A 25,812-nucleotide genomic window follows, 5' to 3' on the forward strand; every position below is an offset into this window, starting at 1 on the left:
TTGACATCCCCAAACTGTTCCTGTTCCTGCCTTTTAAAAAAATTCAATTGTTCCGCTCATGTGGGAAGCAGCTAACTCTCAGTGCAAAGTAGTAAAAGCCACATAAAATTCAGTAGCAGAATTTGTACAGTGAAGTGTAGATGTTACCTGCACATTTTGTTCAAGAATTCAAGCCAACAAGTTAAAACTATTTCTGCAGGTAACATATTGATGCTAAAATTGCATTCATTTCACGATAGAAGCCACTCATTTAGTTGAAGAAAGATAAGTTGTCTGTTTATCAATTAAGCAGTAAAGCTGTCAAAGAATTAGGAAATTGCCACTTGGGAGAGACCCAGGCTCATAAATTCATTGCCATAACACACAGGAAGGGCTAATGTTCCCCTTACTGCAAGAGTAATTCCTTACAGATGAATTGCACTAAGTCAAAAATTGTAGCCTTTGAAAAGATGCTTACTTTACCTGAAAAGGGTGGGTTCCGGCTGAGACTACTGCTGGTTCGCTCAGGGATGCGCTGTGCATGCATGCTGCATGCGCATGAGCAGTACAACTAAAATTGCTCTGCACATGCGCAGAAGCAAAAAACAAGATGGCGGCACCTACAGCGCTGCTGGGAGAACTGGTTCAGGGATGTGGCAGGCCTGGGTCGCTGCCGGTTCCAGAGGCACTACCTGGGTGTTTAATTACCTGGGTGTTTACCGTAAAAGAGAGGAGATGACCAAATCACCAAAGAGATTGAAAGGTGCTATACTTCAGGATTTATTTTACATGGTCCATGCTTATAGGTTGTAACCTTATAAATTATGCATTCCATAGAGCTTCAGTTAATCAAGCTGCTCTTCCTCGGGTTTTTTATTATTAAAGGATGCGGGTAGTACATTTGTCCATGAGTAATGCAGAGAAGAAATGTTCAAATATCTCTTATTGAGGTTTTTCCATGAAGTGAGGTTGATTGTGCACCTGTTTTGCAATTTTTTTATATTGGGGCTCAGCAACTGATTGCATCTATTTTGACTCCACTGCCAGGAAGAGCCACTGGGTTTTACGTTAAATATTTACAGGAAGATAAAATCCCAAGGATAATTCCATTCATTAATAAGTTTCCATTAATGTCTATTGTTTATAAAAGACCTGTTTTAGAGATCAGAATTACTTTAAGGCTCTGTTGTATTACATTTATGCACTGTATTATTAGTTGGAGGCATATATTTTTTACTAAATTTGCTGTGTGCTATTTTTACCTTTCAACTATTGACAGTACTTTAGAGCTATATGAGCTTTCAATAATAATTTTTATTTCTTCTTGCTAGGGTGACCAGATTGTAACTTATTTTGTTGACTATGGAGCATATAATATTCAACTGTGAAAAAGAGCTATTTTTCCCCATCAAAGCTAGGTATATACTGCTAGTACATTCTGAGCAAATTCTTAAATGCATGACACACATATTATTGTGGTTCTGAGTCATTGGGTCAAACTTTGAACATTGCTGATTTAAAAGATCTTTACAAAACTTAATTACCTTCAGAATTCTCAATTCTCACTAAGTCTGCCTTAACCAAATATTCAGTTTATACTTTTCACTCTAAAGTCCCTTATAAAGTTCTGCAGAAGGACAAGTGGGAAATTCAGGGAAATTCACAATTTTTTTCATCAGTCTGTTTAATGTGAAGCAGAGGGAAAAAATATCTCTATCGGGCCAACAAATGTTTTGTGTGCTATATTTTTTTCTGTCCCAGAACCAAATTCATGGTCATTTGTTTTAATGTAATGAAATTCTGTTGCCTGGCTGCTATTTGCATATATAACAACAGTGCTTGGTATCTCCAAGCTGCATTCCAAGCAGCAGAGTCACAGATATTCCAGTTGTACTTGGTATACTAGATGTGCTTCAACAACAGTTCCATGTTTTTGTATGTTTCTTTCATGTGTGCAGCATAGCCAATATATATTGTGATTGTGTAAAAATAGAAGATTTCTATAAAATGGTATGTAACAAGTTTTCATGATTAGCAGCCAAAAATCCAGAAGATACACCTAGAAGTGTTCAGGAAACAAAATATTTGTTGTCCAGTCATATCTGAGGTTATCTATTCCTATCTGCACAGTTTTCTTCATCCAATGGAAAAAAAAGGAGGTGGGAGGGAATAAGATATCTTTGAGGTCTTAATTATATTTCAAGAGACAGTACACATTTCATTCAGTTTTTCTGAGTGCAGTATAATAACCAAGGGAGCTTCCAGATGAAACTTTTACCGCACGATCATGTTTCTTAAATCACAGAATTTTTTTTTTATAAACAAGTTTTATTGGTTTTTTTTAAATTTTACAAGGGAAAAGGTAGTGGAAAAGGTATACAAATTTTGGCAGTTGCAAAGTGTGGTAGGCGCCCCCTCCCTCCATACTCATAGTATACATCTAAGTAAAAATCATTAATACATAGTAGTCTATAGTCAGCATATTAATTCCATTGGTATTTTCGATCAGTTTATGTCAAAAAGATTTTCTTATTCATTTTTGTGATCTGAGCTTTCTTGATATTGCCCCATCTCCCCCCGCCGACAGAGCTCCGGCCCCTCCCGTGTCCTGTATGTCTGTTATAGGATCTTCTGTTTTTTCTAGGTGTGTTTTGTTTTTTTCCATAAAGGCCTGTGCCTCTATGGGTGTATTGATTCTAATTCTTGTCTCCTCCCAGAATATTAACATACCTTCAGGCATCAGCCATCTGAACCACACACCCTTCTGGTATAATTTATTCGCTAGTTGTGAATAATTTTTTCTTTTTTCCCTCACTTTCTTGGGGATCTGCTTCAGAATGGTTATTTCCCTATTTTGGTAGGTCAAGGCTTGCTCCCTTTGTGCACTCAGAATTTCATCTCTTGTGCTTTTTCTAAGAAATTTAATGTGTACCTCCCTGGGTACGTTATGTGCTCTAGCATAGGCTGAGTTCACTCTATAAACCAGATCTATCTCCCACCCCATCTGTTGTTTTTCTTTATGAATGTATTCAGCCAAAATACTTGTCATGATGTCCCTTATGTTTTCATCATCTGCTTCCATCACATTTTGGAATCTAAGGTAAAAGGACATTCTCTCAAACTCTATTTTCATCTGTTGGGTATCAAGTTCTTTGTTTCCCTTCTGCACCCCCTCCACCCCCTCCCTCATCTCAGCCGCCTCACCCTCCAAAAGGTCCAGTCTCTGTGACTTCGTATTAATTTGGGCCTGATTCTCTTTAATTTCTTCTTTCATCTCCTTTAGTTGTTTCTTGATTTCCTCTTGTCCCTGTAAAATTTGCTGAAACATTTGTTGAAAGTCCAACTCTGTACTTTTAGGTTGCATCAGGGCTGTTATCGTTGATTGTGTAGCAGGGCTGGAAGTTGCTGATGTTGGGGCAGAGGTAGCAAAGCCAGGCTTTCCAGGAGGTGGTCTTTTAGGAGGCATTGTTTATAGAATAAAGAGTTCAGTCAGTGTAGAGAATGGACATTCAGAGCGGCAGAGCAACCAGAAGAGTCCAGAAGGCAGAAGGTCCAGGCAGAAGAGAGTTTCTCTGATCACCCTGGCAGTAGTGCAAAGTTTTTCACTCCAGGGAGTTCAAAGAGTAACAATCCACAAGAGATTTATCTGAGTAGCACGGGGACAAAGACCGGAAGCCTGAAGTTTTAAAGGTGGAGTCAGGTTCCGGCGGCTGACGGCGACGGGCAAATTGTTGCTCGCTCCGGCTCCCCGGTGGGCTTCCCCACTCCTTGGGGGGCACAGGACTCCCCGCAGAGGCATCCTGCCGGAGGGGCGGCACCGCGGGGGATCCCTGGATCAGCGGTGGCCGGCGGGAGATCCCCCGCCTCGCCCAAGGCACCGGGGAGCAGATCGGAGGATGCGTGGGCGTCTTCGCTGAGAGGCTGTGCGGAGAATGAGCAAGCAGAAGGACGCAGCGGCGGTGCGGTGAGGCACAGACCCCCCTCCACTCCCTTTACTGATTTGAAGAATTTGCCAGCAGTTTAAAACTTTTTCTCTCGGCTGACTTGAGAGGCGCGGCTGGAGGGAGGGGGATTCCCCCCCCCCCTCGGACAGGCAGCTTGGAACAATTTTGCTCTCAGCCCCAGGGGAAGGAGGAGGGGGGAGAGCCAACCAATGATGCCACACCCTTTCTTAAAGTGATTTTCTTTGAGCTTAACCTCATAATATATTGATGATCTGAGAACTTTGGGAACTTTGAACTCTGTAAACTTTGTTATGCCTCTAAACCCGAAGCTGGCAGGGCAAGATGGCACAATTCCGTTGTCTTCATGAACTGTGAAACTTAAATCACAGAATTTTAACAAAGTTCCCAGTTGGTCATATTGTCTGTAACCAACTCAATTTTTCCCAACATTTTTTCTATATATTTTTTTTTCTTTCCCAAGAAAATCCATTAAGGAAGAAGAGGTTGAGTTACTATGCCATCCCTTTTGATTCTTAGCACTCAGAGCCGTCTGTATGGAATCAGCCCAAACGTCAGTCTATGGATATTTTACTGGAAGGACAAAGGGGATGAAGGTTTGCCAATTTGCCTTCCATTTAACATATAGACTATTATCCAGGTTCAAATGTGTTTCTGGCATAATTTAAGGATATCATTTGGACTCTCAAAGTCTTAAAGGTGAATCCACCCTTTTGGTTTGTACATGACTCCCAATTGGAAGACTCAGGAAGTTGTCTTCTTGAATTAGGGTCACTCACACCACTGATTTATCACAATTGCTTGCAATTCATTTTATAATATGGAAAAGTAATACTTATGTTCAGCCAATTCAGCTTAGCTCTATATCTGGAGAGAAATAACAAAGGAGTGCCGAGAATATGTAAAATGCCAGGAAGAACATCTTGTACTTAGGCTGCTCATCAAAGAGGTTGCAAGGCAGACAAGCCGTCAGACTAATTAGATTTTTTTTAAAAGAACTAAATTAAAACAAGCTGCAATCTTTATAATAACTGGTCAACAATAGATGCACATGCGAGCGATACCCATACTGTATCTTTAAAAGGAAAACAAATAAAACCCAACAGGAATGTTTTTGGAGGAATGACTTCAGAACATGTTTGTAGAAGTAGAATGTGTAATAATTAGGCAACAGTATATTTATGAATCTTAATATTACAGCGAAATTTTTCCCATTATCAATTGACATCTGAAAACATCCTCAGATTCATCATCAAAACCTCTTAATAAGATTTCAGGGCTAAACCCAGACAGGTGTTGCCATGGAAATGATCATCTGTTTCCCTTTATTCCGAAGAAGTAAAAAGAACCTTCCCTTGACAAGCTTTCTCAAAAAAGATAATTGGTTTCATTCCACCCTCTTTTCAATCAGAGCTGCATTTGACAACCCTATGCACGTCTGTGTTTGACAGGACTCTTGCATACACACACACAGGCCTTCCTACCAACCTATGGAAGCCTGCCCCATGAAGCTGCACAATGAGGATTGTCCTCCCTTCTTCATTAACAGAAAGCTTGCACTGAGAAATGGGTATCCAAACCTGGGTCAGAGATCCTGAAAATAGACAAGCCCAATGTGGGGGTGGGGCAGTAGTGAGCTTCAAAGATTTTTATTACCGGTTCTGTGGGGGTGGCTTGGTGGGGGTGGCTTGGCTTGGCTTGGTGGGCATGGCTTGGTGAGCATGGCAGGGGAAGGATACTGTAAAATCTCCATTCCCTCCTTACTCCAGGGGAAGGTTACTGCAAAATCCCCATTTCTTCCCAATCATCTGGGATTCGGGAGGCAGAGAATAGATGTGGGTAGGGCCAGTCAGAGGTGGTATTTACCAGTTCTCCAAACTACTAAACATTTCCGCTACCGGTTCTCCGGGTTTCTGTTTCCTGAAGCCCATAGTTAACAGCATGTTTCACACTTCTCTGATTTGGAGTTATTGACAGCAGACAAAGATTGAGAAGGACAAAACCACATGATTCTTTGCACGTTGCTGCCCATTGTATTCAGTGTGACTATAAATGCATTGTTTTAATTTGCAAAAACACAGAATCAATTATTATTCTATTCTGACCAACTTATCCCTCTTTCCGTGGAGTATCATTCAGAATAAACTGATTTTCAGGATGGAACTGCATGACTTCAATTCATATGCACACGTTTAATAAATCCTTTCTTGCCGTAATAGAACAAAAATGCAGATCCCTGAGAAAGCATTCAGGCATATCACTCAGGGTCAAAATCAAAGTGTATTTGCTTGTTAACTCAAAAAGTTTTATTTTGCTTTGAACATGCTGTGATCAAAAAGAAATCTTATATCTACACGATTTTCATTTTTTAAAAAATGACACAAAGGATTCTTTTGCCAAAATTATATTGCATATTAGCATGCAGTTAGCTGGCCATATATTATTGTTACATCATGTGGACTTAGTGGCTCAAAATGGTTGAACAATTTCTTCTCAAACCAACAGAGAACATGAGTAGGTTTGTCTGACTTTACAATAAGTAGTATTACTCTTCCAGTTGCCTTGGTAACCAAATGAAACTCAATTACCTTGGTTGCAGCTTTCAAAACTGAATCCGAGCTAGAAGAGTAGCTGTGATGGTCTGGTACAGCAAAAAGAACAAAAGATTTACCTTGTGGTACCTTGAGGGCTAACAAAAGGTTTATTATGCTACAGGCTTTGGGAGATGTAAGCCCAAAACAGGACATTCATTTGATAAAATCAGCTTCTAGTCTCAAAATGCTTGTGCCATAATAAATCTGTTACTCTATATGGAGCCTCAGACCAATAAATAAATAAATAAAATCATGCCCTTCTTATCTGTAGATGTATAATTTTAACAACTAAACCCCATGCTATAGTATATACAGTGCTACCTAATGAATACTGTGAAATGCAGGCTTGTAGGACAAATCTAGATCGTTTTGATGGGAATTCAGTTTTGTTACTGCAATGTTAAAACTCATGAGAACTTTCCCCAGAAGTTAAAGAATAGGAAAAGTAGATTTCTGATTGAGTGGATACTTCAAAACTATTTTTAAGTTTCAATTCCCACTTTCTTTGCTTTGATGGGCTTTCATGTTTTAGTCAACCATTCTAATTTTTCACCCCTGCTAAAAGGCATTGTCTAGGCATTGTCCATGAATAATTACCTTTTTTTGCCAGACAGCACAAACAGTTTTTGACATTTTCTTCCCTAAGCAAAAGCCGGGGTATTGTTGAGTCTGTGCCTATTCTTGGAAGTCTCCTCTCGGCAGAGTTTGGCAATGAGACTCTCTGGGTAATGCACCTTTCACTGATTTGAGTGTTGTTTCCAACCTGTTACCAAGGCTGGGCAGCGTCAGCAGATTGAAGAGAATCTTTGAAAAGAAATGCTATCATCAGAACCTGGAATAGCTTACTATTGTTATTTCCAAATCACAACAGTCTTTTGTTTCCCATCTTATCTGTGGAACACCTTAGGATTTATTTCACATTTCTCTGAGTGGTCCTTTGGAGTTGATTTGATTGGGGTGATGGCAGAGTTTAGAACTGGTGTTGCTTTCTGCATACAGCTTTCTCACTGAATGCCGTCCTGACTGCCAATACTCAGTTGGAGAAGTTCCCTTAAGACATCTCTTTCCTTGTAATGCATTTGAAGCATACGATGCCAGAGACTAATAGTAATTCATAGATGGAACTACACCAACTTAAAATTGCATTCTATTCATCAAAGGTTTTTCTAGATTGTATTTGAGGGATTATAATCAAATCAGTGCAAACTGCTGTCTCTGAAGTCAGGGCCCATGTAGTTATTTCTTTTGGCAAAACGTTTTCAAGGAAATTGTTGACATTATGGCTATTATCTGATATAAAAGAAAGCTTTCACAAATGGGATGATCCACCAGGACAGATTCTGTCATAGTTCTCAATTCTGAAGTTTAGAGCCATATGACGTACCGGTTTATTTATTTTATTTCTTTATTTCTTTTCTAGCAGGCAAAGCTTCTTAGATATCAATGGTCTAATCCCAGAAAAAATATTCAAGGGATAAGTAAGTCCTATGAGATAGCTACATAGAATAAGAAACAACATCAAGCAATCTATGGAAGTCTAGAACGTGGGATGTGATAGCAAAAGTTTAAAAGCCTGAAAGAATTTAAATGAATCAAGTCCCAACAATATACAAATACGTGTAATTTTGGTCTATAAAAAAACTAAAGGTTAAAAGAAACTGTTTGCCTAGCCAAAAAGTTTAAAAGAAAAAAGGAGGTGGGAGGCAGACAAGACATGGAATTCTCAAATGGCTGGCTACTATCTGCATCATAATTTTAGCAACAGCCTGATGCCTTTGATAAGATAAAGCATTTGGTTTCCTTTTTAAAAATACCCCTTCTTTTCATGCCAGGTGCCAAAGTTTATAAAAGAAAGATGACATTTGTTGAAGTGTACAATGCACATAATTGAAAGGTTTTAGACAAATGAATTAATGTTTTCTACAACTAAATATGGTTGATGAATATCCTGGGGGGGAAATGCTATAGGACATGGGCTTCAGTGAAATCCTTTGCTACAGCAATGGGAAAACTGCAAAGAGGAAGCAGTGATGGCTACTTATCATGCCAGCCTGTATTCAGTGTTCATCCATGAAGATGTGAGCTTAAGATGCAAAGGCTAGAAACATCAAGCTTCAAGGTGTGTTGCATTCTCACTCTCTCCTCCCCCACCTATCCAGGCCTACATTCAGGTGTTATTAAAACCAGAAAAGCCCCCTTCCTATAATCAGTCAGCGGGTATACAAGCACAACTGTCTACCCTATGAAGCCTTCATCTTAAATTACTCTACAGTTGGGCAAACTATTCTGAAGGCTGTGCAACCTGCCAGGAAAAAAAACCCACACTTAGCCACACAACATACCACAACTATGTTCTTTGATGAGACAGTATCAGGCAAGAGTTGCTCCTCGGTGATTTTGTTTATTTGTTGGAGGGGAGATCATTCTTAGGTGGGGTTATCCAACTTAAATATTCCCCTTACTAGGAATGTGTAATAAAACTGGATAGGGTAGGATTGTTTTTCTATACATGCAATACACTTCACAGTATTAATGAAAGACTAAATGCATAAGAGGGACAATAGACTTTTGGGAGTCTTAATTTCTTAACTTTGGCTATGAGCCTAAAAACAATGCCAATGTTTGTGTCAGTATATACCTCCATGGACATGATATAGTTGCTTGCAGTAGCCTCTTTAATACCTAAGTAATACAACCTGTTCCATAGGAAAAAATAAACCATATTACATCTTAATCATGAAATGGGATTGGCCAATATTGAGGGAAGGGAAAAGATCCCTTTAAAAAGAATTCCCTGGAATGGCCACATGTCCATTAAGAAAAGCTCTGAAACTGCAGCAGAAATCCAGTCAAGAAATTAAAATTGCAAGCAAAGCAAACATGCATCCCCATGACAACAAAATGAGAACAAACACCCTCTTGAAAGCAAAGAAGAATAGATGCTTAAAATGAACAGAACAAAATTAAAAACAGAAAGAATTTCCTGAAGGAGAGTCAGAAGCAAGACAAAAGAAATTTCCTTGGCTGTGCAAACTGCAATATTTTTTCCTTTTTGTTCATTTTTCAGGTTTTTGCTGACACAGAAAACCAGAGATCTGATCTGGACATAAAATAGAGTTAATTCAGTACCTCCCTGATCTTTGGCATGATTTCATGGAGATCAGTGGTGGGTTCCTACCAGTTCAGACTGGTTCAGATGATCCAGTAGTGGTTTGTGTCCTGGGTCGCTGGAATCACTAATGACCCAGGCCTGCCATGCCCCCGAACCGGTTCTCTGGGTGGCGCCATGTTGTGTTTTGCTTTTGCGCATGCGCAGAGCAATTTTTATTGCACTGTGCATGCGCGCACAGTGGGTATCAAGCATGGCCACGAACAAACCCGCAGTAGTGACTGCTAGAACCTGCCCTTGATGGAGATGTATGTATGTATGTACAGGATGGGTGGATGGGTGGGTGGGTGGGGGAGGGAGGGAGAGAGAGAGAGAAAGAGGGGGGGGAGAGGGAGAGAGAGAACAATTTAAATAATTTTCAGTTATTAGAAAGTGGGGGGTTTCTTTTGTGACTTACTCAAATTCATGAATGGGATTAATTATTCAATATATACTTGAAGGACATTTACTTTAATTCTTATTATTATAAATCTATGAAAGCAAAATCATCAGTCATTTTGTAAACTTCATATTTTTGGAGCAGGGCAAGCATTTGAGATAGATAGATAGATAGATAGATAGATAGATAGATAGATAGATAGATAGATAGATAGATAGATAGATAGATAGATGATGGATGGATGGATGATATAGGTAAATAGACACACACACACATACATATACACATACACACACACACCTCTAACATGCTTAATCCCTGAATGACCTGGGATTTTTCTTGCTTTTAAATGCAACTGTTTATAAACTTCTCAGAGAAATCAATCTTTTCAAAAGTGTTCTGTGTTTCTTTAAAAAATACAATTCCCGTTAGTAGTAGTGTGCAGCAAATTTCTTACCATAATAATAGTGTGGCAGATAGGTAACAAAAAGGTGTTATGGTATTGTCTGAGTCTTAAACAAGAATTCAAATAATGGTACAGTAAACACTATTTCTACTTACACAAGTATTTTATTTTATTTACTTGGTTTACAGTTTGATGCTATAAACTGTCTTTTAGAAATAAGATTTGTTAGGTCAGTTAACAACTGTAAAGCATTCCAGGAAGCCTTAAAGGAATTATTGTTTTAGTTGGAATTGCTTAATGAAAACAGCTTCACCCATGATGGTGGGAGTTGTTTAAATAAATCTGATGGTGATGATTACAAATAGGAGCCCTGAGTAATCCTGAAGAAGTTGCATTTTGTTTTGGTGCTTTATGTCAGTTTTTTTTTTTTTACTTCTGGGGACTGCCTGGACAAATACCTGCAATTTTCTTGGCAAGATTTTAGAAGTGGTTTGCCCTTTCCTACTTTCTAGTGTTGAGAGAGAGAATGACTGGTCCAAGGCCACCCAGCTGGCTTTGTGACTAAGATGGGACTAGTATTCATGGTCTCTGGGTTTCTAGCCAGGTACCTTAACCACTACACCAAACTGGCTCTCAGTAGAAGGACTAGGGGAGACATGATAGCAGTGTTCCAATATCTCAGAGGCTGCCACAAAGAAGAGGGAGTCAAGCTATTCTCCAAAGCATCTGAGGGTAGAACAAGAAGCAATGTGTGGAAACTAATCAAGGAGAGAAGCAACCTAGAATTTAGGGAGAAATTTCCTGACAGTTAGAACAATTAATCAATGGAACAACTTGCCTCCAGAAGTTGTGAATGTTTCAACACTGGACACTTTAAAGAAGATATTAGATAGATAACCATTTGTCTGAAGTGGTGTAGGGTTTCCTGCCTATGCATGGGGTTGGACTAGAAGATCTCCAAGGTCCCTTCCAACTCTGTTATTCTATTCTGTTCTGCTCTGCTCTGCTCTGTTCTAATCTAATCTAGAAAGAACTCTAGATAGACTATTAAGTGCTCCATAGCATTTAAAAGATGTGCATTCAAAAGCCCCTTCCTCTGCTGTAGCATCAGATCAAGATTATAGCCTTGTGAGATTATTTTATGAACAAAAAACCAGAAAGATTTACCCATACCTGTGCAGATGAAAGATGGGTGCCAGAACTTGCTAAAGCAGCCAAACTGATTTGTTGGATTAGAAAAAAGATGATATCGATGTTTATTGGTGACTTGAAACTCCATAGGTAGGTAGGTAGGTAGGCAGGGAGGCAGGCAGGCAGGCAGGCAGGCAGGCAGGCAGGCAGGCAGGCAGAAAGAAAGAAAGAAAGAAAGAAAGAAAGAAAGAAAGAAAGAAAGAAAGAAAGAAAGAAAGAAAGAAAGAAAGAAAGAAAGAAAGAAAGAAAGAAAGAAAGAAAGAAAGAAAGAAAGAAAGAAAGAAAGAAAGATATTTAGGATTATAGTCTCGTCCACAGAATTAGTGATACCTGATAGGTGAATACAGTATTTGAATTGCATAAGTAAGTGCAGGATGTTTGGCCTGAATAAAGACTTTTGACATTACTGCCTGCAGGCAGCTCAACATTATGTCTTCGCTAGCCTGTCATTTACATGGCTCTTTGCAATAAGAAATTTATGCATACAGCCAGCAGACTTCACCATATATATTTAGGAACAGCTGACACATAAAAACATTAAAATAATTTCTCACACTTCGTGAGCACTGGCAAATCTCTCATATCTATATATTTATATCACTATCTACTGTTGTGGATGTGACAAGCTGTACCTTTTAATTTATTGCAGAGTCTCACCTGAATAGCACCAAGGACTCAGTGAGCAAACTAAACATCATGACTCACACACTAAATCAAAAATGTCAGCCCTGCTTATTATCTTTTTAGATGTTTCTAATTTTAGGAGCAAACACACCCTATCTAAAGTATCCTTCAATTCAGAGTTATCTGTAAATGTCTCACCTGCTTGCACTTGTAAGAAAGGAACATTGTTTTGCTGCTTTGATTATCCCCTGCCTGGTTTTGGCCTCGAATGTCTTTTGGAAGGCTAAGCAGAAGCAAAAAGTGGATCAAGCTTTCTTTCCTTGACTCTAGAGCTTGCCAGGGTTTATCACACTGCCTTATCTCCCAATTCCCCACTTCTCCAATATAATTGCTTACCTGTCTTCTTTGTTCAGACATCTATTCTGACCCTAACTTGGATTTATCTCCCTTGGAAATTTCCAGGCTTTAGTTATCCAAACTTCTGCCCATACAGTTTCTTTCATTATTAGTACTATATGAGGCTTTCCCCCCCTCCCCCAATATCTTATTTTTATTCTCTATAGGTTGTATTCTGGGCTAGCATTTAGAATATTCAGAAACACTGATGGTAGAAGCAGTTTATAGAGTTGAGGTGACGCAGTGGTTGGAGTGCAGAACTGCAGCCTACTTCAGCTGACATCTAGCTGCAGTTTGGTAGTTCAAATCTCACCAGGCTCAAGGTTGACTCAGCCTTCCATCCTTCCAAGGTGAGTAAAACGAGGAGTCAGATTGTTGGGGGCAATATGCTGACTCTGTAAACCTCTTACAGAGGGCTGTAAATATAAGTTTCTAAATATAAGTCTTAGTGCTAAGTCTATGATATTTGTATAGCAATGGACACAAACTTCATATAGTAACTATGGCTCCGTGCAATGGAATATAAACATAAAGGTTCTGTTCCCACAACACAAATGATTAAGTCATTCCTTCTGCCATTTGGTTGACTTGCTTTTGTGGAGAAGCAGCACACATGACTTGGTCAGGAACTTTTTTGGTCCTTTCATCCACCACAAAGGGAACTAATGCCGCTTTCCCTGGTATTTTTTTCTATCCTTTGGAGGAAAAAAACTCAAAATCCACTGTGTTGTGATTGCAGCTGGCATCACAGTGGAAGCTTGGATGGGGCTGGGTAACCTATATATCCAATTCTACCTCTTTTTCACCCGGCATGGCCACAAGTAACCTGAAATGATCATCAGGATTAAGTGGGTCGAAAAATATTGTTTTTGTGGGGCTTCTTTAGGGTTTATCTCTACCGTAGATATCAGAAAGGACAGTTAATATTCCTCTCTTGACAGCATGATCATTGAGGTCCACTGTATTTCCATATCAGATACGTTGCAGACGAATCTGTCCGGATTCAAGACAGAGTTTGCTAACTTGGTGAAGGATAACTTTTATTCTAAACCTGCAGTCGGATTTACAATCACTAAAATGCCAATCCATCTTTAGTTGAGGTGTTGTTAATGAAGTTGTAATCCCGCTTCAGGGATTTCCTGGTGGAAGGATCAGATAGTGATTCTATCCTAACTTACTTGGGAACACCAAGCCCAACTGAATTTGATGGAGCTTACTTTAAAATAAAAATCTGTAGGATTGCATAGTCACTGGGGTTGTTTGACATACTGGCAGTGTTTGAACTCTAAATCAAATTATTTCATTCCTGAATGCCTATTCATTTTAACTCCTCAACTTGATTTTAGATGCTTAAATTAGGACGCTGTCGTTCAGTATTGCTTTATTTACATTTTTAAAAAATCCAAGATAGACTGAGTACCATTTGCAAGTCACATATACTATGCTTTTCAAAAGGCAATAATTAATAAAAGGTGTGTCTCCTATCAGAGGTGTCTGCAGGAAAATTGATCCCACAGGGTTTCAATCCTATGGCCATGATTACCATTCATGATATTTTTTTTACCCCAGCTCTGCAGATAGGCTAACTTCCACTGAGTGCATCTCAAAGTTTACCCATCAGATATTGTGCTTTCTTGGTGCTATCCCAAGGACTCAGGGAGAATTTTTTTTTTTTACTCTCCATATGGCAGCACATTGATTCTTTCACAGTATACTCATCTGAGTATTCTTCCCCAAGACAAAGCCAGACACCTTATAGACCACAATGCATTCTGTTTTCAGGATTGCATAATCGTGTCTTTTGGTTTCTCTGAAAGCGAATGGACAATCTTTATCCTCCAGAGCTAGCTTAGCCTGTCTGCAAGCTTGCGACTTCATTATATCTCACAGCTGGATAACATGAATACAAAAGGTTCTGTGGCTGAGTGAATGGTGTTCATTGAAGTGAATTGTTATATTGATTACCTTAATATTGGTTCACGGCACTAACTGCAAGGAGAGAGAACTAGAAGGCAGATTATTATTTGCATAGAAACCTTCTGTTGAAGAAATGACTCAACCAAGCCAAGTATCAGCCTTCATAAAATTCACATTCGGGAGGTAGGGGGAGAATCCCTCTTGCTTATTAGATATCATTTACTGTATATTCTTTTTGCTTAATTTTGAATCGGAAATAGAAGAGTAGTAACCATTTCCCCCTCTTTCTGGACACTCCAAAGCATTGAACTCTAAAGACTGACACACTATTTGTTCTAACGCTGGAAAAGACCTTCAGGAATTGAGTCAACTCTTGAGAGTTAAAAAGCTCTCAACCTGGTACACGTTTATCATTCCAGCCCACATATGAAACTATGATCTAGGAACTGCATTGTGTACTTAATCTCCTGACTTCTCCTGAGCCACAGCAGAGAAGAGATAGCATCATTCTATGAAGCATGTTAATAAGAACATCTCTGTTCATCTCTGCACCATTGTAGACCCAATTCGGTTCAGCACCTAGAAATGTTTCTTCCTCTCATGAACATAATGTCTCCTCTCACTAAAAGGCTAGATTCCATTGTTTGCTTGTCTGGGTCTGGAAAAGCAGCAAATTCAGCAAAGGCTGGAGGACCACATATGGAGATCCAATGCTCTTGGATCTAAGGAAGTTCCTAGGTGGCCACATGACAACAATGGCAAGGAATCCCTTTGCAGATTTTTGGATAATGCATTAGTTGCATTCTCCTCTGCTATAGGTGGATTTGGCTTCAGTGACCCATGTTTTAATAGTTTCTTATTAAAAATACTGTAACATGCTTAACTATTGCAAGTAAATTGTAGCCAGCATGATATATTATGCATTATGCATTCTACAAATCAGAAAGTAGCATACAGTACTTCATTTGTTACTTTGTTCTTCTCTTTATTGGCAGATCTTAGGCTTGTCAGACCTCATTGAATTGTTGTTTGTTTATTTTAACAGAATAAGATTTCTATTAGATTTGTGTTCAATTTCACTGCAGAATTTCCAAATGTACATCTAGTAAAATGACATCTCCTTTCGGTCAAAGCTTAACTAACGATGACTTCATACATAAATCCATGTAGTTTTCTTGGCAATACAATGCAACTGATTTTATGCTATTTTCTTTAGAATAGCTTTTTGCTTCCCAATCTAGTCCACAACCCAGACATTTCCTTAAAGTCTTCCATCCAACAACTAACAAAATGTAATCCTGCTTAGCCATGAAGCCCAAACAAGGTCAGCCAGTTATAGTTGCTTGCTGAGATTCTAGGTAGGGTTAAGGTTGCAGACTGGTTATATATAGTATCTAGTTATTTACCTGCATGTAAGGTGAACCTATACAGCAATGCTTTTATGGCTGCCAGCAATGACATTAATTTCAGCAATTTCTTTTAGTTTTTTTTTTTATTTTGCTATTATTAAATATTCTCCTAATCTAAATGTTAGTGAAAGTATAAATGGGGAAGAAGCAATATTCTGCAGATCAGTCAGAAGCATTGATTGATTGACTGATGGATTAAATGGATTGTGTGCCATCAAGTCGTTTTAACTAGAAATGAGTTTGGGCATTATACAGACCGTATGTTTATGTTGGTTGTCTAATGTTTTGTTGTTTCTACTTTGTTGTTTTATATGTATTGTCTGTACACTGCCCCGAGTCCCTGCGGGGAGAGGGGGGCGGTATATAAATTTAATAAAACTCAAACTCAAAGTCATGTTCAACTCCTAAAGACTGCATAGATAGATTTTCTCCATGACAATCTATCCCTCACCTGTTCTTTCAAAATTCCCAATGGTGCACTCATCATCACTAAGACCTGCGGTGGCACAGTGATTACAGTGCAGTACTGCAGGCTAATTCTGCTGACTGCCGGTTGCCTGCAATTTGGCAGATCGAATCTCACCAGGCTCAAGGTTGACTCAGCCTTCCATCCTTCCGAGGTGGCTAAAATGAGGACCCAGATTGTTGGGGGCAATATGCTGACTCTGTAAACCACTTAGAGAGGGCTGTAAAGGACTGTAAAGTGGTATATAAGTTTAAGTACTATTGCTATTGCTATCACTGTAATGGAGTCCATCAATTTCTTGTCTATCTTGTCTTGTCACTTTGTTCTCTATCACGGTAAAGCCTAATCATTAATAAGCCAGCATTTGTCTATGAAGTTCCCATTGCCTGCTATCTGTATATGTGCTTAATGTTTGAAATCACTGAGTCAAAGAAATGCATTAAAGAGACTAGGCATGGACACATTCTTTTATGTATGACACCAATACAGATATGGCATAAAAACTAGTGCCAATCATTTGCTATTCACGGCAAATAGATGCCAGTTATTGTACAAAGAAAGCAGCTGCCCATTGTAAGCAAGTATTGCCATACAATTATGTTCTGTATTATAAAAGCCTCCAATGAAATCCTGAGTGATGATAACACTCATCATGCTATTTCTTAATAAAGGTCACTTAGCTGTAGAGACTGAATAAACAAGAACCATCTGGAAAAATAATTACCCAAACAGCATCTTGATTAAAATCAAGAAGATATTTAGGGACAGAATAAAGCAAGCCATGAGCAATTCAATGGCAAAGTCATGCTTGGCATGCATAAAGTTCCAACTTTAGGTCCTGGTATGCCATTTTGTGTTGTTTGTCCATCACCATCATCATTGAAGACCTCAGCATCATTTTTAAAATCATATTGAGATTTAGTTGTGGTGTGTCCAAAGATGACTGAAGAGATCAATTGGGGCACACTATGTTCTCACACATATTGGATAGATATGTTGTTGCACTAAGCTCTGGTCTTATGTAGTTTGTGCTTATGTTGTGCTTTAGCATTGCACCTTGCTTCATAAGCTTCAAAAGTTCAGCCTTAACTTTGTGGATGAGGTCATTCGAGGTAGGGCATCTTTGTGCCAGAATTTTCAAGGTGCTTATGCAACTTCAGGGAGTGAGGTTTAGTGCAACCTTTAGTGTGTCTTTGAAATATGTTTTCTGCCCTCTAAGCAAGCATCTTCCAGCAGAGTGTTCTCTAAAAAGCAGCTGCTTGTATATGTGCTCATCCAGCCTACAAATGACATGACCTGCCCATTGGGTCTGTGCTCTCATCATCAGTAGTATGGACTGAGGGTAGACATGTTCTAGATAAAATTTCAATGTCTGACCCTTTATCTTGCCATCTGATGCCTAATTTCCTGCAAAGACAAATCATATGGAAATAGTTGAGCTGTCTTTCTTGCCTTTGATGCATGGTCCATTTTAGGAGACTCTGGAGAACAGATTCCCCTCAGTATAGATAAGATTCATCTATAGTCTAATTTAATACAGTGAAGTTTTTATATCCAATATTGCTAATGCATAATAAAGTGTTTTAATGTAATCAAATGTTTTAATTTAGTAGACCTGTGTAGTGCTCTGGATATGATTCATTTCCCAAAAAAAATTAGTAGAAATAGAAAAATGCTTATCCATTAATAAGTAACTCTTCATTAGCCACAGGGCCACCAAAAATACTGAGGGTTCTTAGAATTTAATTTGGAAATGGATTCAAGCCTCACATTTCACAAGCAGTGGAGAGGGGGATGTCAACAACAATAACAACTGTTAGTTGTAAAAATCATTTACACTGTTTCAGAGCTACTAACCTTCTAATACCGATTAGTAACTAATAATGAAATGAGATTGAAATTAATCCCAGTTTTCACTAAAGTCTTCCATGTGTCATGAAATGCCTTCCACTTTCAGTTTTCCTAATTCCTGCAATTTTTTTTCTAACTCAGTTTCAATGAGAGAGTACATGTTTTGTAACTGGAAGACAAGAATTTGGAAAAGCATGCTAAAGAATAGAAAACAATTCTGTTCAAGCAATTCTGTATTCGCATTAATTAGAAATAGGGAGTCTAGTTTCTAGAGTAGTTTTGAAGGATGACTAAATGAACATGGCAGCATATCTAACAAAGAAAAGTGGGGGAGGAAAATAATGTAAATAACCAAAATAGGAAGGGGGCAATCTCAATAGATCTTTCTTTGACAATCTGAACAAAACTTGACTGAACTTAAACAATTCTAGAGCATTATTTCTAGAAGTCTTTCCACTTCCTTTAACAGAAGTGACCATAATAGATTTTTCCCGGTAGTGGTAAAGCACCATCCCAATGACAGGAAGAGCTATACTGTTAGGGGTATACATTCCCAGAAGTGTCACCTGTGATGGTCAAGGCAACGATGAGAGATTAAACTAAATATGATCCACTGGAGAACCCATTTTAGTATTCTGCCAAAGAAAACTAAATAGACATTCACAATGTGAATGTCCAACAATGTGGACATGATACTGGAAAATAAGTCAGCCAGGTTGAAAGATATGAGCTACTGAGGAAAAATAGTAGAGGACAAATATCAATAAACACTGGTATCTATGACATGGCTGAATTAAAGCTTAAAGGATGTCCAGCTGCTAAAGTGGCCAGAGTTAAAAGAAAACTTCAGTGTTGTAAAGAGATTCTTAACATTGGAACCATGAATCAAGGATATGTCAAGTTTGAACATTAACATTCTGGGTATGAGCAAACTGGAATGGATTGGAATGTGTCACTTCATATCAGAGGAGCATCAGATCTCCTTCTGTGGACAAAAATAAAAAATAAAAGAAATGGAGCCACCATCTTTATTATTAATGAAAAAATGGGCTCAGTGTGTAAAAAAAAGCTGGAGATAGATTAATAATATTCTGCAATTCTGATGCTGTGACAAATGCCACCTTCCAACCATCTAAACAATGATTCTTTATATGGACATCACTGGATAAACAATATCAAAATCAAAATCATAATTGGAAAAATTCTATTTGGTCACCAAAAACAGTGCTTCTCATGATTGAGGCTGAGCCCATGAACTGTATCTTGCAAAATTACAATTTAAAACAGATAAAATATTCAGATCCAGATATCACTTCAGTAACATGATGAAGACAAAGAGTAATTTACAGGATTCCATCTGATAAAGGAAACTCCTCAAAAACTCTAAAATTTCTGACATCATTATACAAAGACCTGCAAATAAAAATAGAACTTCTCGGGCAAAAAAAACGTACCAATAGTAATGTAAAAAAAATTAAAATCTGTCCAATTAAATGTCCAGTCCCAGAAAAGAGCAAGAAGGGGGAAGGAGTTATATTTAAAGAACCCGAGGGTGACAATTGAATGGAAGGGACAAAAGGTTTATTTAAGTGAATTACAGAAACAAAGGAAACTTTGTTCATTCAAAGAGGGGTATAATAAAACATCTACTGGAGAAAGAAGGTATAAAGAAAAGATAATGTGAATATAGAGACAAATTATACAAAACAACTTCCTTAAATCCCTATATACATATTCGGACTTGATAACTGAACAGACATTCTGAAAAGTGAAGTGAAATGAACTCTAGGCAATATTGCTAAATAAAATTGTAGGAATTAATGTGATATTAGCAAATCTCCCAAATCTTCAAAGATGATGTGGTTTGTCAGCAAGTTTAGAAAAACAAATCCTCCATTCAATCTGGGAAACTGTTGAACAAGTTCCTGCAGTTTTCTTGGCAAGATTTTTCAGAAATGTTTTGTTATTGTGTCCTTTGTAAGGCTAAGAGAGAGTGACCAGCAATGGTCACCCACCTGGCTTCATGCCTAAGGTGGAAATGGAGCTCATGGTCTCCCATTCCTTACTTGATGCCTTAATCAAGGCATGCCTTAATCAAACTGGTTTTGAGCAGAATGAAGAAGTCTGCAGCATTCTGAGCCGCTGCACATCTCCAATCTCTTTATCAAAAAATGCTAACCCTCACCCCCCAAAACTACCCTCTTTAAGGACACCACACCCAATCAACAGTGGGTTTCACTTATTTTTACCACTGGTTCACCCCGCGCGCGCACCTTCTGTGCATGCTCCTGGTCTTCCATACATGCACTTTCCACATATGCGCCTGGCCTCAAAAACATGGCTAAATAGGATGGTTGAGCGCATGGGTGGGTAGGTGAGCCCACCTGCGATCTCTGCTACCGGTTCACCTGAACCGGTCCAAACAGGCTGAATACCACCTCTGCATCCAATATATTTATGCCTATATCAGAACACTCCTGCTGATCCAAATAAACAAGGCAAAAAGAAAGTACAGCATTTGCTGCCCTTCCTTTCTGCATGTTTTGCCCTCAGCTCCTGATCTGGGAAAATCATCAGAGAGCAGGAGGCATTTGGTTCCCTCGGAGGTCACCAGCTGCTCAGCAGTCATCCCCATCTCTGGGTCTTTGGGGTGCATCTTTTAAAAACATAAAGCCGGGTGCTACAACTTGTGAGTTGCCAAATCTTCCTTAATGAGGACCATTGTGAGAATCCCAAGAGAAAGGTCAGCAGAAGATGAGGCACTGTCATTACTTACTCTTTCAATCAGAAGGTGATAGGAGAGAGACAGTGAGATGCTTCCTTAACAAGGGAAGTGAGAGCCTCGCTTTTCACTTCTCTTAAAATAGCCCAATTGAACTATCTGCATTACAATTTGCTGCCAGCTGTAATTGGAGATTATGCATGCATATCAACTCTCCTTTCAAAACATTACATTTTGCATTATTTATCCAGGGAAGCAAAATCTTCCCTGCTTGCCTATAGCTGGTTTTGAAAATCTGATACTAAAATCCATGTTAGAGCTTGATTTTTAAAAGAAGTGACAGCAAGTGGCCCTACTGGTATCAGAGCCTTTTGGCAAATGTGCCCAGCCATTCACGTAGTCGAAAAAGACATTCATTGCTTTGGGATATTTGAATGACAATGATAGTTTAAATGTAGACAGAGTCATATCTGTTATATAATCTGCCACCGGTTAATCGTGTTTGGCTATAAAGATCAAAGAAGGTGACCCTGAATGAGACATTGTGGAGAGAATCCACCGTGAGGTTAAGAAAAAAAGGGTTGAGATCATTTTGAAAAATCTATTTGTAACCCAAGGACATAGGTGAGCACAAGAAGTTTTGACTAAAGGTTGGTTTTAAATATGTGGCACCTGCGCTCACATTTATTCACTTACATTTCCAACAACACCACGCAATCACATTATCTCAGACCTGTTCATATTTCAATAGTTGTCTCTTCACAAAATATCAACTCTCGCATATTCAAGCACCAACTGACTTCAGACACAACCAATGCAGTCTTAAATTAAGTGCTAGGCATCTATGGAACTGGAAGTCAGCAGAAACGTTTCTTAGGTTCCTCAGGTTTATCACCATATACAACAGCACTTCTATATGTGCTGGTTCTTGGTGAACAAAAAGCTTGATTGGTAGCTACTGCTTGTTTTTACTTATATTAATGCCAGGCCTTAACTCTCATGAGAGCAGCTGAATAGAAAGAAGGTAAGGCAATGCATTTGAACAGAAATAGTACAAGTAGTAAAGGTGGCTCAATTGCTAAGACACTGAGCTTGTCGATGAGAAGGTTGGAAGTTCAGCGGTTTGAATCCTTAGCACTGTAACAGAGTGAGCTCCCATTACTTGTCCCAGCTTCTGCCAACCTAGCAGTTTGAGAGCAAGTAAAAAATGCAAGTAGAAAAATAGGGACCACCTTTGATGGGAAGGTAACAATGTTCTGTGTGACTTCAGGATTTAGTCATGCTGGCCACATGACCACAGAGAAGTCTAGAGGAGCCGAGACAGTGCTGGCTCCTTGGCTTAGAAACGGAGATGAGCATCACCCCTAGAACCGGAAACAACTAGCATGCATGTGCGGGAGAATTAACATTATTGTAAAGGTTCCCTGGTTCTCTGAATGCCCCAATTTAAAAAGGGCCCAATGGGAGGCTTCCCTCATATGATATCCACTTGAGAGTTTATTTACAAAGAAAGACGGGGAATTCACACAGACATTTTAGTCATCTTCTTGTTGTTGTTATTGTTCAGTCTCTAAGTCGTGTCCCACACTTCGTGCTCCCATAGACCAGTTAGTCATTTTGCTACTAAGTATAGAAACTACATGCTCCACCCAGGAGTATTTCTCAGCAATTTTCTCTTCCTTTGAAATAAATTTCTGAAGCAAATAAATTTTCTAAAGCAAAACAGTTGGAAGAGAACCTGAAAGAAACAAATGGCAAAGAAATGATCTGCTAGCATTCGCAAACATATTTTCACATTTGTGTAAATCTTGAGTACCTTTCAGTATTTTATACAGAAGTACTGCCAGATAGCACATTGATGGCAGAAAATGGCTTGCTACAGAACTCTAAAATGAAGAGAATGGTGTCAAGGCCTTTTCCTCCACGCTTAATTACCTATGGCTGAGCAGTTCTCCAAGAAATAACAGCTGATAGCTAGAAAAGATGCAAAACATTTGAATATAGTGATGTCCAATACTGATATTTAATCATTGGTGACATTCAGTGAACTTGTCTCGGTGACCATAGCAACTACATGCCAACTAGCTTTCACAATGGGTCAACTTAGGGGGGGAGGGAAGCCTTTGTCAGCCACAACATCTTATGACCAGCACACTAGGCAAATAATATTCTTTGTAACAACAGAATATCTTGCCATGACAACTTTTCTCTTATTACTGTCTATGCATTATCTGGTCAGGAAGCTTCCGAGATACGGAATTTGCATGATTAGTTAAGCCTGAATAATTATTTATCTATTTGGAAAACTTTGGCTCTATGTTGGTTTCTTACCTATGATATAAACACAGTCTTTTCTGAAGCAGAAGATGATGATGATATTGTTCAACTATGAGAATTTTGAAATGATGATGTTCTGACTCATAAGTATAAAATTAGCATATATCTTTTCTGGGGGGGGGGGGAATTTACATACCGGTAGTTGTCTTATATCCCTTTAGTGCCATTCTTCAGAAGTGTCATTGCTATAGGAATTAAACCTATCACACAGCTGTGCTTTTGAATCTTTCCATACATGTCATAGTGGCCTTCTTCTGTTTTATTTCTGCTTCCTGACTAGCTTTCCAATTAATTGTTACAAGTTTGTTACAAGTTTTAGTTGATGCTCATTTCTAAGGCTCTAGGTTTATTCCATATCTGTGTAAAAGAGCAACTCGCTATATAAGGTGGAATAGTGATGTATTCCAGTGGTATCTGATAGTGCTGTTAAAATCAGAGAAAGGGGTGTTTTGGAGTGCATGAAGGTAGCTGCACAACTCTAGAAAGCTGCTTTTTAAGGAGTTACAGATAGATGTTCTTACTTTCATAACTGAAGCTCTGTGCAGCACTACGGTCTAGCAAGAGTCAGTGAGGATAGGAACAAGGACAGCTTCTCAAAATCGTACACATTTGGATGTCACAATAAATAAAAATGCCCAGTGTCAACTGCTTGATTGCTCCCACTTGGCTCCTTCGGCTCATTTCATATTAAATGGGAACCAGACTGGCTCATAGAGTCATAAGCTATATTTCATTTCCTGGTTTGTGGTCCTGCTGTGTTACAAAACAAGCAATCCAAAGTTACTGGTTCGCACACTAAACAAATCATAGATAGAAACAGCCTGAGTCTATACTAAGTATACGGTAGTTTCATTCATCATAAGCCTATGATGTTTTAATACAATCTCTGACTCTTTTGAGGGCGGGGGGGATTGATATTTAGTTGAACCGACAATCTTTAACTCAGAATATTTGTGTTTCACCTTTTAAGATATCTCTCTCCGGATCATTAATTCTCATTTCAGAGACTATAACTTGGTAGGCATGCCTAAGGCATTCTTGTAATACATATGAACAAACCTATGTTCCCATTTTTACATTAATATGGCATTCTCACACAAGTGGTAGCAGCACTGGAGTGAAATAGAAGCAATACTCTTCTTGTAACTAATGGTCACATTGAAAATGGCAGATGTAAAAAAAAATATCAATATTTATTTTAAATTTGGATGTCCTTGACAGAATGTGATCACCTTCAGGTGCAATAACCTGAACAGACCAAGTGATTTCTGAATGCAGTCATGATAGTGCACTGTTTGGGTGAGGAACTATCTAAAAAGCAAAGTTTTTTCCATCTTCTGAGATCAGAAAAATAGGGACCAGGAAAACAACAAGTATATAATTAGAGATATTCTTAATAAATATCTATTCATGAACTTTAAATAGTTATTTAAATAGTCACCTGACATTAGTACGTTTCAAGTGTTGTACAGTAATAAATTATGCATTCCTGATTTTCTGTTTATAAAACCCTGTGACTTTGGCTGGACGTTTTAGCTGAGTTCCCTTGACCAAGGGCTTTGCAGGATCAGGGCTTCATATCAGCATCAGGTCAGGTGTACGAAACAGCATAAATGGGGGAGGGGGGGTAATGGACCGAACAACTGGGGTTTTAAGCTACATTCCTAATGTTACAATACAATGTTTAATCTAAAGTATACTAGCAGCTCTGTTCAAAAGAAAAAAGGAAAAAAAAGTATGAAAACATCCCATTTGAAATGCCAGGATGTTTTCCTACAACATAAAGGCTATTCAGAGAGTGCAAGTGTCTTCCCATTTTCACTGGATGTTTCTTTAGCTATTCTGTAAATTAGATTATAGATATGGATATGGATCTGGATAGAGAGGATAGAGATAGAGACTGAGACAGATATAGAAATAGATACACACATAAACACACACACACATCATAAAGCATTCAGCACTTCGTTCCAAACAAAGTTTGCAAATGTCCAGATCTTCCCTCTATCCTGAAAACTTTGATCATGATATCTGGTATCATTTAATTATCAGACTTTTCTTCTAGTTATACCTATGATTACCATCTCCCCCTTTTTTAAAAAAAAATCCCTACCTTCTTATTCATTGCTGCATTTCTTTTATTTGAATTTATGACCTGTTTTGCTTTTAATGTTGATATTCAAGGAGGCTTGCAACAAATAAAATGTTCTGATCTCCAAGCTAAAACATGACTTAAAATAATACAGCTTTTAATATCTTTTTTTCCCTCAGTGGTAAAAGTTACTAACTATTGTAGCATCAGCTGTCATGAGATACAATGATAAACACTGGGAATTTTCTGCTATATTAAAGGGACAATTGGCCTCGCTCTTTTCACTGATGTCATCTAAATGTAATCATGCCATAACAT

The 25,812-nt window shown here is 38.6% G+C and overlaps 1 protein-coding gene across 2 annotated transcripts in view; it reads left to right on the forward strand.

The window, feature by feature from the left end:
* Nucleotides 1–25,812, forward strand: part of KCNC1 (potassium voltage-gated channel subfamily C member 1) — a 156,561-nt gene that overhangs the window by 107,791 nt on the left and 22,958 nt on the right. The window lies entirely within an intron of this gene.

Source organism: Natrix helvetica (assembly GCF_964273705.1).
Source record: "Natrix helvetica genome assembly, chromosome: 1".
Classification (NCBI taxonomy): Eukaryota; Metazoa; Chordata; class Lepidosauria; order Squamata; family Natricidae; genus Natrix; species Natrix helvetica.